This window comes from Bos grunniens, chromosome 23 (genome assembly GCF_055505025.1).
Source record: "Bos grunniens cultivar Pamir isolate PY7600 chromosome 23, Bosgru_T2T1.0, whole genome shotgun sequence".
Taxonomy (NCBI): Eukaryota; Metazoa; Chordata; class Mammalia; order Artiodactyla; family Bovidae; genus Bos; species Bos grunniens.
Genome location: NC_141187.1, coordinates 3,937,982 through 3,950,610, shown reverse-complemented (window position 1 = coordinate 3,950,610; position 12,629 = coordinate 3,937,982). Strand labels below are relative to the sequence as shown.

General features: G+C 40.0%; 1 protein-coding gene and 1 non-coding gene across 3 annotated transcripts in view; one reads left to right on the top strand and one right to left on the bottom strand.

Moving 5' to 3' along the window:
* The window catches only part of PRIM2 (DNA primase subunit 2), a 333,721-nt gene that overhangs the window by 303,844 nt on the left and 17,248 nt on the right, over positions 1-12,629 (top strand). The gene's annotated exons all lie outside the window — the stretch shown is intronic.
* Positions 3,270-3,341, bottom strand: TRNAC-ACA (transfer RNA cysteine (anticodon ACA)). Its single transcript has one exon. It is a non-coding gene; the product is annotated as a tRNA-Cys (tRNA).

The following is a 12,629-nucleotide window of genomic DNA, read 5'->3' as shown; positions in this document are numbered from 1 at the left end:
CACCACTAACACGCCAGTCCCTTATCTTTCTCCCTTTCCTTGGGCCTCCCTTCTCTCTGAAACACAATAATATTGCAGTTGGGCCAATTAATAACTCTACAGTGGCCTCCAAGTGTTCAAGTAAAAGGAAGAGTTATATATCTCTCACTTAAAATCAAAAGATCAAGCTCAGTGAGGAAACCATGTCAAAAACCAAGACAGGCTGAAAGCTAGGCCTCTTGTACCAAACAGTTAGCCAGGCTATGAAAGCAAAGGAAAAGTTCTTAAAGGAAATTGAAGTGCTCCTCCAATGAACACCTGAATAATAAGAAAGACCTTATTGTTGGTATGGTGAGACTTTCAGTCTCTGGATAGAAGATCAAACCAACCATAGTATTCCCTTAGTGAAATGAAAGTGAAAGTTGTTCAGTTGTGTCCAACTCTTTGTGACCCCATGGACTATATAGTGCCTGGGATTCTCTAGGCCGGAATACTGGAGTGAGTAGCCTTTCCCTTCTCCAGGGGATTTTCCCAACCCAGGGATTGAACCCAGCTGTCCTGCATTGCAGGCAGATTATTTACCAGCTGAGCCACAAGGGAAACATTCTCTTAAGCCAAAGCTTAATATAGAGCAAGGACCTAACTCCCTTCAATTCTGTGAAGGCTGAGAGAGGTAAGGAAGCTGCAGAAGTCTGAAGCCAGCAGAGGTTCGTTCATACGGTTTAAGGAAAGAAGCCGTCTCCATAACTTAAAAATGTGAGGTAAGCAGCAAATGCTGATGTAGGAGCTGCAGCAAGTTCTCCAGAAGATCTAGCTAAAATAATTCATGAAGGTGGCTTTACTAGACCACAGTGTAGCCACCAAGCAGAAGATGCCATCTAGGATTTTCATAGCTGGGAGGGAGAAGTCTGACATGCCTGGCTTCCAAGCTTCAAAGGACAGGCTGACTCTCAGCTGCTGATGCAGCTGGTCTTTAAGTTGGAGCTTGGGCGTGCATGCATGCGTGCTCAGTCGTGTCCGACTCTTTGCAACCCCATGGACTATACCCCACCCGGCTCCTTTGTCCATGGGATTTTCCTGGCAAGAATACTGGAATGGTTACCATTTCTTCCTCTAGGGTATTTTTCTGACCAAGAGACTGAACCCGAGTCTCCTGTGTCTCCTGCATTGACAGGCAGATTCTTTACCACCAAGGGCTTCCCAGGTGGCTCAGTAGTAAAGAATTCACTTGCCAAGGAGGAGATGCAAGTTTGATCACTGGGTTGGGAAGATCCCTTGGAGAAGGAAATGGCAACCCACTCCTGTATTCTTGCCTGGGAGATCCCATGGATGGGAGCCTGGTGGGTTACAATCTGTGGGGTTGCAAAGAGTTGGACATGACTTAGTGACTGGACAGCAACAACTCTGCCTGTGCTCTGTAAATGGAACAGAACAGTCTAGATGACAGAACATCTGTTTACAGCATGGTTTACTGAATATTTTAAGCCCACTGTTGAGACCTACTGCTCAGGAAAAAAGATAACCTTTCAAATTATAACTGCTCATTGAACATCCACTTGGACACTCAAGAATTCCGATGGAGACGTACAACATTTATGTTGTTTTCCTGCCTGCTAACACAGTGCCCACTCGGCAACCCATTGGTCAAGGAATAATTTCAACTTCCAAGTCTTATTATTTAAGAAATGTTTTGTAAGGTTATAACTGTATAGGATCTGGGCAAAGTCAATTGAAAACCTTCTGGAAAGGATTCGCCATCCTAGATACCATTAAGAATGTTTATGATTCATGGGAAGAGGTCAAAATATTAACATTAACAGGAGTTTGGAAGATGTTGATTGCAACTTTCGTGGATGACTGAGGGGTTCAAGACATCACTGGAGGAAGTAATTGCAGATGCGGTGAATGTAGCAAGAACTGGAATTAGAAGTAGAGCTCAGAGGTGTGACTGAATTGCTATAATCTTAGTGTAAATCTTGAATGAATGAGTTGTTTCTTATGAATCAACAAAGTGTTTTTTTGAGATTAAATGTAATCCTGGTAAAGATTCTATGAAGACTACTGAAATGACAACAAAGGATTTAGAATATTCTGTAATCTTATTTTATAAAGCAGCAGCAGGATTGGAGGAGACTGACTCCAATTTTGAAAGAAGCTGTCCTGTGGGTACAATACCATCATACAGCATTGTGTCCTGCAGAGAAATCATTTGCAAAAGGAAGAATTAGTTAACATTGCAAGTTTCATTGTCTTATTTTTAGAAATTGCCCCCAGCTTTCAGCAACCACCACCTTGATCAGTCATCAGCCATTAACACTGAGGCAAGACCCTCCTGCAGCAAAAAGATTATGACAGGCTGAAAGCTCAGATGATGGTTAGTGTTATTTTGTAGTAAAGGATTTTTAAATTGAGATGTGAACATTGGGAGGTCCCTGGTGGTTCAGTGGTTAGGAGTCTACCTGCCCATGAGGGGACAGGTTTGATCCATGGTCCTAGAAGATTCCACATACCACGGGGTGACTGAGCCCATGCACAACCACTAATCCCGTGCTACAGAGCTCATGCTCTGCAACAAGAAGAAGCCAGTGCAGTGAGAAGCCTTCATGCCACAACTTCAGAAAGCCCAGGTACTGCAAGGAAGACCCAGCACAGCCAAAAAAAAAAGAAACAATTAAAATATTTTTTAAAATATACATAACGTTTCCTTAAGACATATTGCTGTTACACACTAGGAAACCAAAAAATTTGTGGCTCACTCTGTTTCAGTACTCGCTTTAATGTAGTGGTCTGGAACCGAACCCACAATATCTCTAATATTGCATTGCCTGTAGTCACACAGTGGAATATTACTCAGCAATAAAAAAGTGACAAACTTCTGGTATCTCCAGCAGGCGGCACCATGCTAGTTGAGACATCAGATATGATTCCTTCTATGTACAGAAAGCAGAGTGATTGTTGGGAATGGAGGAGGTATTGGTTACAAAGGGTCGGGGGTTGACTGAATGATGGAGATGTTTTGTCTGACTGTGGACGTGATGTCATGACTGAGTTTGTCCAAATTAAACTATACACTAAAGGGTATATTTTACTGCATGAAAATGTATACCTTAATTTTTTTAATGGAAAGAAAGAGAGAATGGGTAGATAGTAGCATGAAAGAAAAGTGAAGTTGCTCAGTTGTGTCCAACTCTTTGCAACCCCATGGACTGTAGCCCGCCAGGTTCCTCCGTCTATGGGATTTTCCAGGCAAGAATACTGGAGTGGGTTGCCATTACCTTCTCCAGGAGATCTTCCCAACCCAGGGATTGAACCTGGGTCTTCTGCATTGTAGGCAGACACTTTACCATCTGAGCCACCAGGGAAGTCCAAGTAACATAAAGAGCCAAATAACCATCTTTCATGGCAGGATTTCTATAGATTAAGTTAATAAATAAAGAACCCAAAGTATCAGCATGTAACTTAGAATTATATAGGCAACAATCTGTATGGCCCCAAAGTGGAAATGGTTAAAGGAACTGCATCTTGAGAATAGACCAGTCAGGGAAGAAGCTTGTGGTGGGAGCTTTTGATATTAATAATTAGCCACATTGTATACTTAAAACATTTATTTTCACTCTCATAAGCAGTCGCTTATGGTTAAACAGAACAGTCTAGTGTTATTTATGAAGTTTAAATTAAGTGGTCATGTGCCTGACGGGAAGGTGCTAATAGCAGTAGTGAGAGCCGACCTGTTATCTTTGGTTGTGAGGGTTTCAGCCTCTACCCCCTATCCTCCCAGCACTGTAGTGTCTGGCCCCTGTTAAAAGTGGTGACTGGTCTGAAGTTTTGTTCTCTTTGCTAATGAAGAAACTAGCTGCTTCAGTTTCGTAGATGATGGGAGAAAGGTGACAGTAGCATTTGCAGTTCATTGCCCTTCTCTTGTGTCCGCCCACTGAGCCCCAGTTCCCACTGAGCGGGCTGAGAAAGGCAGGCTCTGCTGCCTGTGCGGGGTTCTGTCGGAGTGGGGCTCTGAGGCCTCCCCCAGGCAGTGAGCATGGCTCCAGGAACGTTCTGTGTCTTCTAAGCTGTCGGTTACAGGAACACCCTTGAAACACCTGAGGCAAAGGCCATTGTTTTCTCTGCTTGTAAAACGTTCAGGGGTTTGGAACCCTGGAAAATTCTCTCTGAGCTGTCCACGCTGGTGACCAAATGAATACGTATGTTTATAAGCTATATTGGCCAATTTTTTGCCCACACCGTCCATTCTTCTTCTTGAAATACTGGTATGCATTTTAAGCTCAGTTTCTTTTAAGAATTTCCAGTGAGGTAATAATCCTGCCAGTGCTTTGCTGGTTTGTTCAGTTAACCATCCCTATCAGTAGTTCCTGCCAAATTTAGATGTCTTGAGTTTTCGTTTTTAGTTTTCATTTTGCCTTCACCTCTTGTATAAAAAATTATAGTTTTATAATGAAATGGTAATATTTTATAGTATGATACAGAAATTTAAGAAGAATCTGCATTCAAAATATTAAGAATAAAATCTTTAATTGATCTTAAATAGTTTCATTTCTCTGAAGAGTTTTTTTTCTATTGTGAAAAGATACACATGAAATTTTCACATTGTAATTTTTTCACAGGCACTTGGAACAGTGTGCTGTATCCTTTTCAAGTTGTAAAGTTTTCTTTTTACTATGCTGAGTCATGCATGCATATCATTAATTCTCATAGAATTTAATAAAGAACGGTAATTGCTGCATACACGATAACTTAAAGGTGGTAGTTCTTTGTAATATATGTCAAGGTAGAGTTAATACCTTTTATTGCAGTCTGTGAATGCTTGTACCCTTTAGTGTTTTTTCTCTCTTATTATGCAGAAATAAGTGATGTGCTTGTTCTGTCACTGGACACAGGACCTCTTCTCTGGTTTTATATTTTGGCCTGCTCTGCACGACTTGCTTGTTTTTCTTTTTACTTTAAATTCAGTTGAAATTCTTTTTGGTTTCTTTCAGGGAAAGCCTTTATTGTGAGGTGAATAATGATTTTTATGTACCTAAATTTAGGAATGTGTTTAATAAATTATTTAAACCCTGGCAAATAATATGAAATAAAGATGAGAATAATTCCACTTACAGGTGGAAACAGGGTTTCAGAAGTCCTAGTTACTTTTCTTCTTATTGAGATAAAATTCACATGATATGAAATAAACCATTTAAAGGCGTACAATTCAGTACGTTTTGCACATTCGTAGTGTTGTGCAGCCAGCACCAGCCAGCTTGTCACCCGGTGAAGCCCGGTCCCTGGTGGCAGCCCTCCCCGCCTGGCAGCCAGCCAGCTCCACGGGTGTGTCCGTGCCAGGGCCGCCTGTGAATGGAGTCACACAACAGGGGCCTTCTGTGTTTGCCTTCTTTCGCTGAGCATGTTTTCAAAGTTCCTCCTTGTAGCGTCTGCCAGTACCTCATCCCTCTTTGTGGCAGAATAATATTCCAGTGTGTGTGTATCTGTTCACCCCTCAATGGACAGTAAGTTGTTTCCCCTTTTGGCTGTATAGTCTGATAGCATCGCTGTGGGCGTTCACATACAAGTATTTGTCTGAGTGCCTGCTTTCAGTTCTTCCGGGTGTACACCTTAAAGTGGCATTGCTGGGTTATAGGATAATTCTGTGTTTAACCTCTTGGGGAGCTACCAGGCCGTTTTCCACTGCAGCAATACAGTTTCACATCCCACCAGCTGTGCTGTGCGGGGTTCTGAGTTCTCCACTTCCTTGCCAACACCTGTCACCCTGCCCCCTTTTGTCAGTTATAACCATCTGAGCCTGACATCTCTGGCTCTGTAGATGCATCACCCTAGTCTCTTCCTTTTCATGGGACATTTTCCCTGTGTGTCTTCACATCACATCTTCCCTCTGTGTATTCTTTGTTTCCTTTTTTTATAAGGACACCAATCGGGTTGGATTCAGACTGACCCTGATGACCTATTTTAGTTTCATTTCCTCTGTAAAGACCTTTTCTTCAAATAGGATCCTGTTCTGAGGCAGGAGGGATTAGCTTTTTGAAGGAAGACAGTTCAGCCCCTAACACCTTGTGAAGTGGTACCTTGTCGGGGATTTGACCTACATTTACTCTGATGACTAGTGATGCTGAGCATCTCTTGTGCTTGATGGCTTCTCTGTCTTCTTTGGAGAAATGTCTGTACCAATCTTTTGCCCATTTTGAATTGGGATGTCTTTTTATTATTGAGTTTAAGTGTTCTTTATATATTTTGGATACTAGGCTCTTATCAGATGATATTTGATTTTTTAGGTCTGTGTGAGCTGCTGTAACAAGTTATTGTAGGGTGGATGACTTCTACCCTCATGGTTCTGGAGGCTGAGAAGTCCAAGGTCAAGGCCCTGGTAGATTCAGTGCCTGGAGAGGCCCCGCCTCCTGACTCATGGATGGCTGTCTTCGTCTTCTCGCTGTGTTCTCACGAGGCAGAAGGTGGCAAGAGCTCTCTGGGGTCTCTCTTACAAAGCACTGAGCACCTCCCAAAGGCCCTACCTCCTCATTCCATTGCACTGGGGCTTAGGATTTCAGCATACAAACTTTGGTGAGGGGTGAGGGGCACAAACATTGAGTCTATAACAGCAATTTTTTCCTCCCATTCTGAGGTTGTCTTATCAGTACTTTTTTGATAGTGTCCTTTGGGCTTCCCTTGTGGCCCACCTGGTAAGGAATCCGCCTGCAATGCAAATTCAATCCCTGGGTTGGGAAGATCCCCTGGAGAAGAGAAAGGCTACCCACTTCAGTATTCTGGCCTGGAGAATTCCATAGACTGTATAGTCCATGGGTTTGCAAAGAGTCGGACACAACTGAGTGACTTTCACTTCACTTGAGGGACAAAAGTTTTTAATTTTGATGAAATCCAGTATGTTTTTGTTGTTGTTGTTATTTACAGTTTACTGTCATATTTGAAAGTCCATTGCCAAATTCAAAGTTATTGAAAATGGACACATGTATTGTAGGAGTCTTAAAGTTTTAACTCATATTTAAGTCATCAGTCCACTTTGAGTTAATTTTTGTATATGATGTGATATACAGAAGTCCATCTTCATTCTTTTCCATGTAGATGGCCAGTTGTCCCAGCATCATTTACTGAAAAGACCATTTTTCCCATCGTAATCATCTTAAGACCCTTGTTAAAATTTCATGGGATGTAATTATATGGCTTTATTTCAATACTCTGTACAATCAAGGTTCCCAAAGATTCTATAGTGTTGGTCAGTATGTTTGTCTTTTTGCCATATAACACTTTTTTTGATTACTAAAATTGTAGTAGATTTTGAATCAGGAGGTTTGAATTTTCCAACTTCATCTTTTTCAATATTGTTTTGACTGTTTGGAGTCCATTGCAATTCCATGTGAATTTAAGGACTGGCTTTTTCATTTCTGCAGAAAAAGCCATTAGAACTTTCATAGGGATTCCACTGAATCTGTAGTTTGCTTTGGGTAGTATCGATATCCTCTCAATATTATGTTTTTATCTGTGGACAAGGGATTTTTTTTTTTTTCTGTTTGTTTAGGTCTTTAATTTCTTTCAGCAGTGTTTTGCAGTTTTCAGCATACCTGTCTTTCGTCTCCTGGTCTTAGTCATTTTATTCTTTGTTGTAAATGGAACTTTTACTTTGTGTCCTTTTTTGATAGTTGATTGCTAGTGTTAGAACTACAAGTGGTTTCTACAAAGAAATGTTCTTGTATCCAGCAATTTTGCGTAGTTTATTGCTCTAATAGTTTTTTTAACGGATTTTTTAGGATTTTTCTGTATATGAGATCATGTCATCTGTGGATATATATTATAGTTTTGCCTTTTTCATCTGCATTTGAATGCCTTTTATTTCTTGCCTATTTGCTCTGACTCGGACTTCAGTGTGTTTTTGAATAGCAGCGGTGAAAGCAGGCAGCCTTGTCTTGCTTATTCTTGATCTCAGGGCTAAGACTTCGTCTTTCACCGTGAATATGATACTAGCCATAGGTTTTCCATAGATGCCGTTCATTATGTTAAGGAAGTTCCTTTCTATTCTGTGTGTGTGTTTAAACATGAAAGTGTGTTGGATATTTTCAGAAGCCTTTTCAGCATCTGAAGTGACGGTGTGGTTTTTGTCTGTGGTTTACACATTGATCAGTTTTCATCTGTGAGCCACCCTGGCATCAGGGGGATAAATCCTGCTTGGACATGGTTTATAATACTTTTAATGTGCTGCTAGATTTGGTTTGCTAGATATTTTGTATCTTGGATTCATAAGGTTTATTGGTCTGTAATTTTCTTAATGATATCTTTCTTTGACTTTGCTGTCAGGGTAATAGCTGGCCTCTTGAGTTGAGTTAGAAAGTGTTGACTCCTTTTTGGAGAAGGACTTGAGACAATTGGGCTTTCCTGGTGGCTCAGACAGTAAAGAATTTACTTGAGGTATGCAAGACCTGGATTCAGTCCCTGGGTTGGGAAGATCCCTGGGGAAGGAAATGGCAACCCACTCTAGTATCCTTGCCTGGAGAATCCCATGGGCAGAGGAGCCTGGTGGGCTACAGTCCATGGGATCGCAGAGAGTCGGACATGACTGAGCAGCTTTCATTCACTCACTTGCGAAGCATTCAGTTCAGTTAAGTCACTCAGTCATGTCTGACTCTTTGCGACCCCATGAATTGCAGCACGCTAGGCCTCCCTGTCCATCACCAACTCCTGGAGTTCACTCTAACTCACGTCCATCGAGTTGGTGATGCCATCCATTCGTACTCTTTAAATGTTTGATAGCCATCTGCTGCTGCTACTAAGTCACTTCAGTCATGTCCGACTCTGTGCAACCCCATAGACGGCAGCCCACCAGGCTCCCCCATCCCTGGGATTCTCCAGGCAAGAACACTGGAGTGGGTTGCCATTTCCTTCTCCAATGCATGAAAGTGAAAAATGAAAGTGAAGTCGCTAGTCTTGGGCTCTCTTTGTTGGGAACTTTTTAAACACTCAATCTCTTTGACTATTATAGGTTTGTTCAGATTTTCTGTCTTCTTAGGTCAGGTTTGGTAATTTGTGTGTTTCTAGCAATTTGTCCATTTTATCGAGGCTACCTAATTTATTGGTATGAAGTTGTTTGTAGTATTCCCTTATGATCTCTTTCAGTGAGGTCATTAGTAATGTCCCCTCTTTCATTGCTGATTTTAGTCTTGGTGTCTTGTCTCATTTTTTTTTTTCCTTATTCAGTCTTTGTCAAATTTTATTGATCCTTTCAAAGTAACAAGTTGTTTTTTAATTTTCTCTATTGTATTTCTCTTCTCTATTTTGTTTAATTCTAATTTTTATTTCCTTCTTTTTGTTGGTTTTGGGTTTAGTTTGCTCTTTTTCTGGTAGGTTATTGATTTGAGCTTTTTCTTCTTTTTTATTGTAGTGTGTACAGCTGAAGATTTCCCCATGAGCATTGCTTTCTCTACATTCTGTATAAGGCTTGGATGTTGTATTTTTGTTTTCATGTGTTTCAAAGTATTTTCCAATTACCCTTATGATTTTCTTCATTCCTTGACCCATTGGTTATGAATGTGTTTAATTTTTACATATTTAAAATTTTCCAGTTTTCTTTGTGTAATTAATTTCACCCCACTTTGATCACAGAAGATGTTTTCTATAATTTCAGTATTTTTAAAACTATTAAGTCTTGTTTGGCCACCTAACAGATGGTCTATCCTGGAGAATGGTCCCTGTGCACTTGAGAAGAATGTGTATTTTTTTTTGGTGGTTGACCAAAAGAAGGAAATGGCAACCCACTCCAGTACTCTTGCCTAGAAAACTCCATGGATGGAGGAGCCTGGTGGGCTATAGTCCATGGGGTCGCAAAGAGTCGGACACGACTGAGCGACTTCACCCCCAAGACAGCTGATGTCAAGTCTTTGTCAGATGAATCCAATGCCTGTGCTTCCAGGGGGACAGTTTGTATTCATTTCTCCTGTGAATGGACCCTGCCTACTTGTTTCTTTCCAAACTTTATAATAATTTCTAGAAAACTGGACATTTGAAATATTCCAGGTTGCTAACTCGGAAAGCCTGACTGTCTGTGCATGCTTGATCTGGGCTCTCCAATTGCAGGCACAGCTGCATGCAGTGACGGTTCAGCGCTTGACGTGTGGATGATCCACACTGAGAGGTGCTGAGGGCAGTGGTGAGTTCAGGGACCAGCTCTCCTGGGAAAAGAAAAAGACCTTGACTTGTGTCACTTGCTGATTTTTGTTGTGTGAATACTCCTACTGGACACATTATCAACGTGATGTTCAAACCCTTACTTGGGAAGAGATGTGCACAGCTCCCACACACAAGCTAGTGTTGTCCACTCCAGCACACTGCCTGCCATAAGGGGAGAATGCATGCCAGGTTGCAAAGAATTAATATGAAAAGCAAGTGTAAAATATCTTAGTAATTATATTTTTATATTGATTACATATTGAAATGATCATAAACAATACTTATTTAAATAAGATGTATTATTTAAATTGATTTCACATTTCTTTTTACCTTTTTACTTGTAATTTTAGAAAATTTAAAATTGCAAATGTTACTCATTGTGTTCCCATTGCTGAGTATTTCTCTAAATGGTTAGTTGAGACTGTTAAGTATTACAGTGATTTGGTCCTATTTCTATATTCATATTTTAATATTTGCTTCTAACATACAGTCGTGCTTAACCTATTAGAGCCAATATTTACTTTTACGTGTTGACCTATAAATGAGTGAAAATAAGGCTACTCATTTTTCAAGTTTTGATGAATGATTCATCATTTACAAGTATATTTCTGTACTAGTATAGTCCATGGGGTTGCAAAGAGTCAAACACAACTGAACGACTTTCACTTTTCCTTTCAGTACTAGTGTTGTTTAAACTTTTTATTTTTCACTTTGTTTTTTTTTTTTTTTTTTTTTTAAGAGAAGGAGAAAATGTGACTTAGAAATTTTACTCAACATAACCATTAATAATTATTTTAAAGGCAAATCCAATTGGTGCTTCTGGGGAAATTAATAATGATATTAAAACCTTGAAATATGTAAAAATGTATGTTGTTTATAGTTTTTGAAAGGTTGATTAACTTCTCTTTTTCACAGTCCAAAAATTCTCAAGAAGTTAGTGACCGTATTAAATCTAAAACTGTTAAATGCCTTTTAATGAAGAAATCTTTCAAAATAGTTTAAAGACTTAAAAGTAACACTATGTCAAGATTTTATGGCAAATATAAATCTCAATGACTCCTTATTTGGTGTTCATATGCTGCTGGCTGCTGCTGCTGCTAAGTCGCTTCAGTCGTGTCCGACTCTGTGCGACCCCATAGATGGCAGCCCACCAGGCTCCCCCGTCCCTGGGATTCTCTAGGCAAGAATACTGGAGTGGGTTGCCATTTCCTTCTCCAATGCATGAAAGTAAGAAGTGAAAGTGAAGTTGCTTAGTTGTGTCTGATTCTTTGAGACCCTACCAGGCTCCTCTGTCCATGGGATTTTCCAGGCAAGAGTACTGGAGCGGGGTGCCATTGCCTTCTCCTTCGGTGTTCACATAAATCTGACCTAAAACTCCTGTGGTCTCCTTAGGTGAGGAGCACAGTGGAATATGGTATCCATCTGTTCATTGCTTTATGAATGGCAACTGCTCTCAAGAACACCTTCCCTGTCTGTTCCATTTCCATGAGCATCTCTTCTGATTTATAAGAATTGCTGCACTTAGTTTTGCTTTTCTTGGTGATATAGTTGAAAATGTGTACATTGTTCTTGATAAATCTTAGAATAGCATTAAGAAAAGATGGGAAGTTGAACTTTAGAATTGGTGTTAGGAAGATATGGTTCCATTTTTGGCTTTATAATAAAAACCTCTGAACATCTAACTTAATATTTGTGTATATCTTTCCTTTTCATTAGGCTGAAGAAGAATGGTCATTTGAAGATTATTTGATATTGTTCAAGGTGATTCAAAGGAAAATCACTTTGAAAGTCAAATAACATATGCCATTTGTTAACCAAGGCTATTAAAGTTTGCTTTCAGTAAAATTGAACTAAAATGGAAAACAAAGTCTTTATTAAAAACACATTCAATTCTGTTTACTGTTATGTATCTTTCTGTCATTATTATTTATTCATGTGGAATTTCTGGTATCTGTAGAGGAATTTCATTCAGTCACGTATGGTCACTGTCTCTTATGATACTTATAATAAAATCCACCTGCCTTCCTGTGGACAAAATACTGTTCTCCCAACTTAGTTCTGTTTCATGATCCGTTTTGTAGACTATTCTCCCAGAGGATTCCTCCTGCCCTCCCTTTTTTTTTGAAAAGCAAACTTAAACTATACAGAAATTAAGTAATTTTTTTTCCATAAGAAGTGTTTCAGATTCTTAGTCTGCTTGCTGTTTAGCCATTTCAGACTTCCTGGTAGTGCTGACCATCAATTTGCAATGTAGTTCTTATTAGACGAAGTTTCTGTTTCTAAATGTATATGTGCATGTATGTGTACATATGTGTGTGTGTGTATAAAATATGTATGCGCACACTCAGTCATGTCTGACTCTTTGAGACCCCAAGATCTGCAGCCTGCCAGGCTCCTCTATCCATAGGATTTTCCAGGCAGGGATACTGGAGCAGGTTGCCATTTCCTTCTCCAGGCTGTCTTCCTGGCCCAGG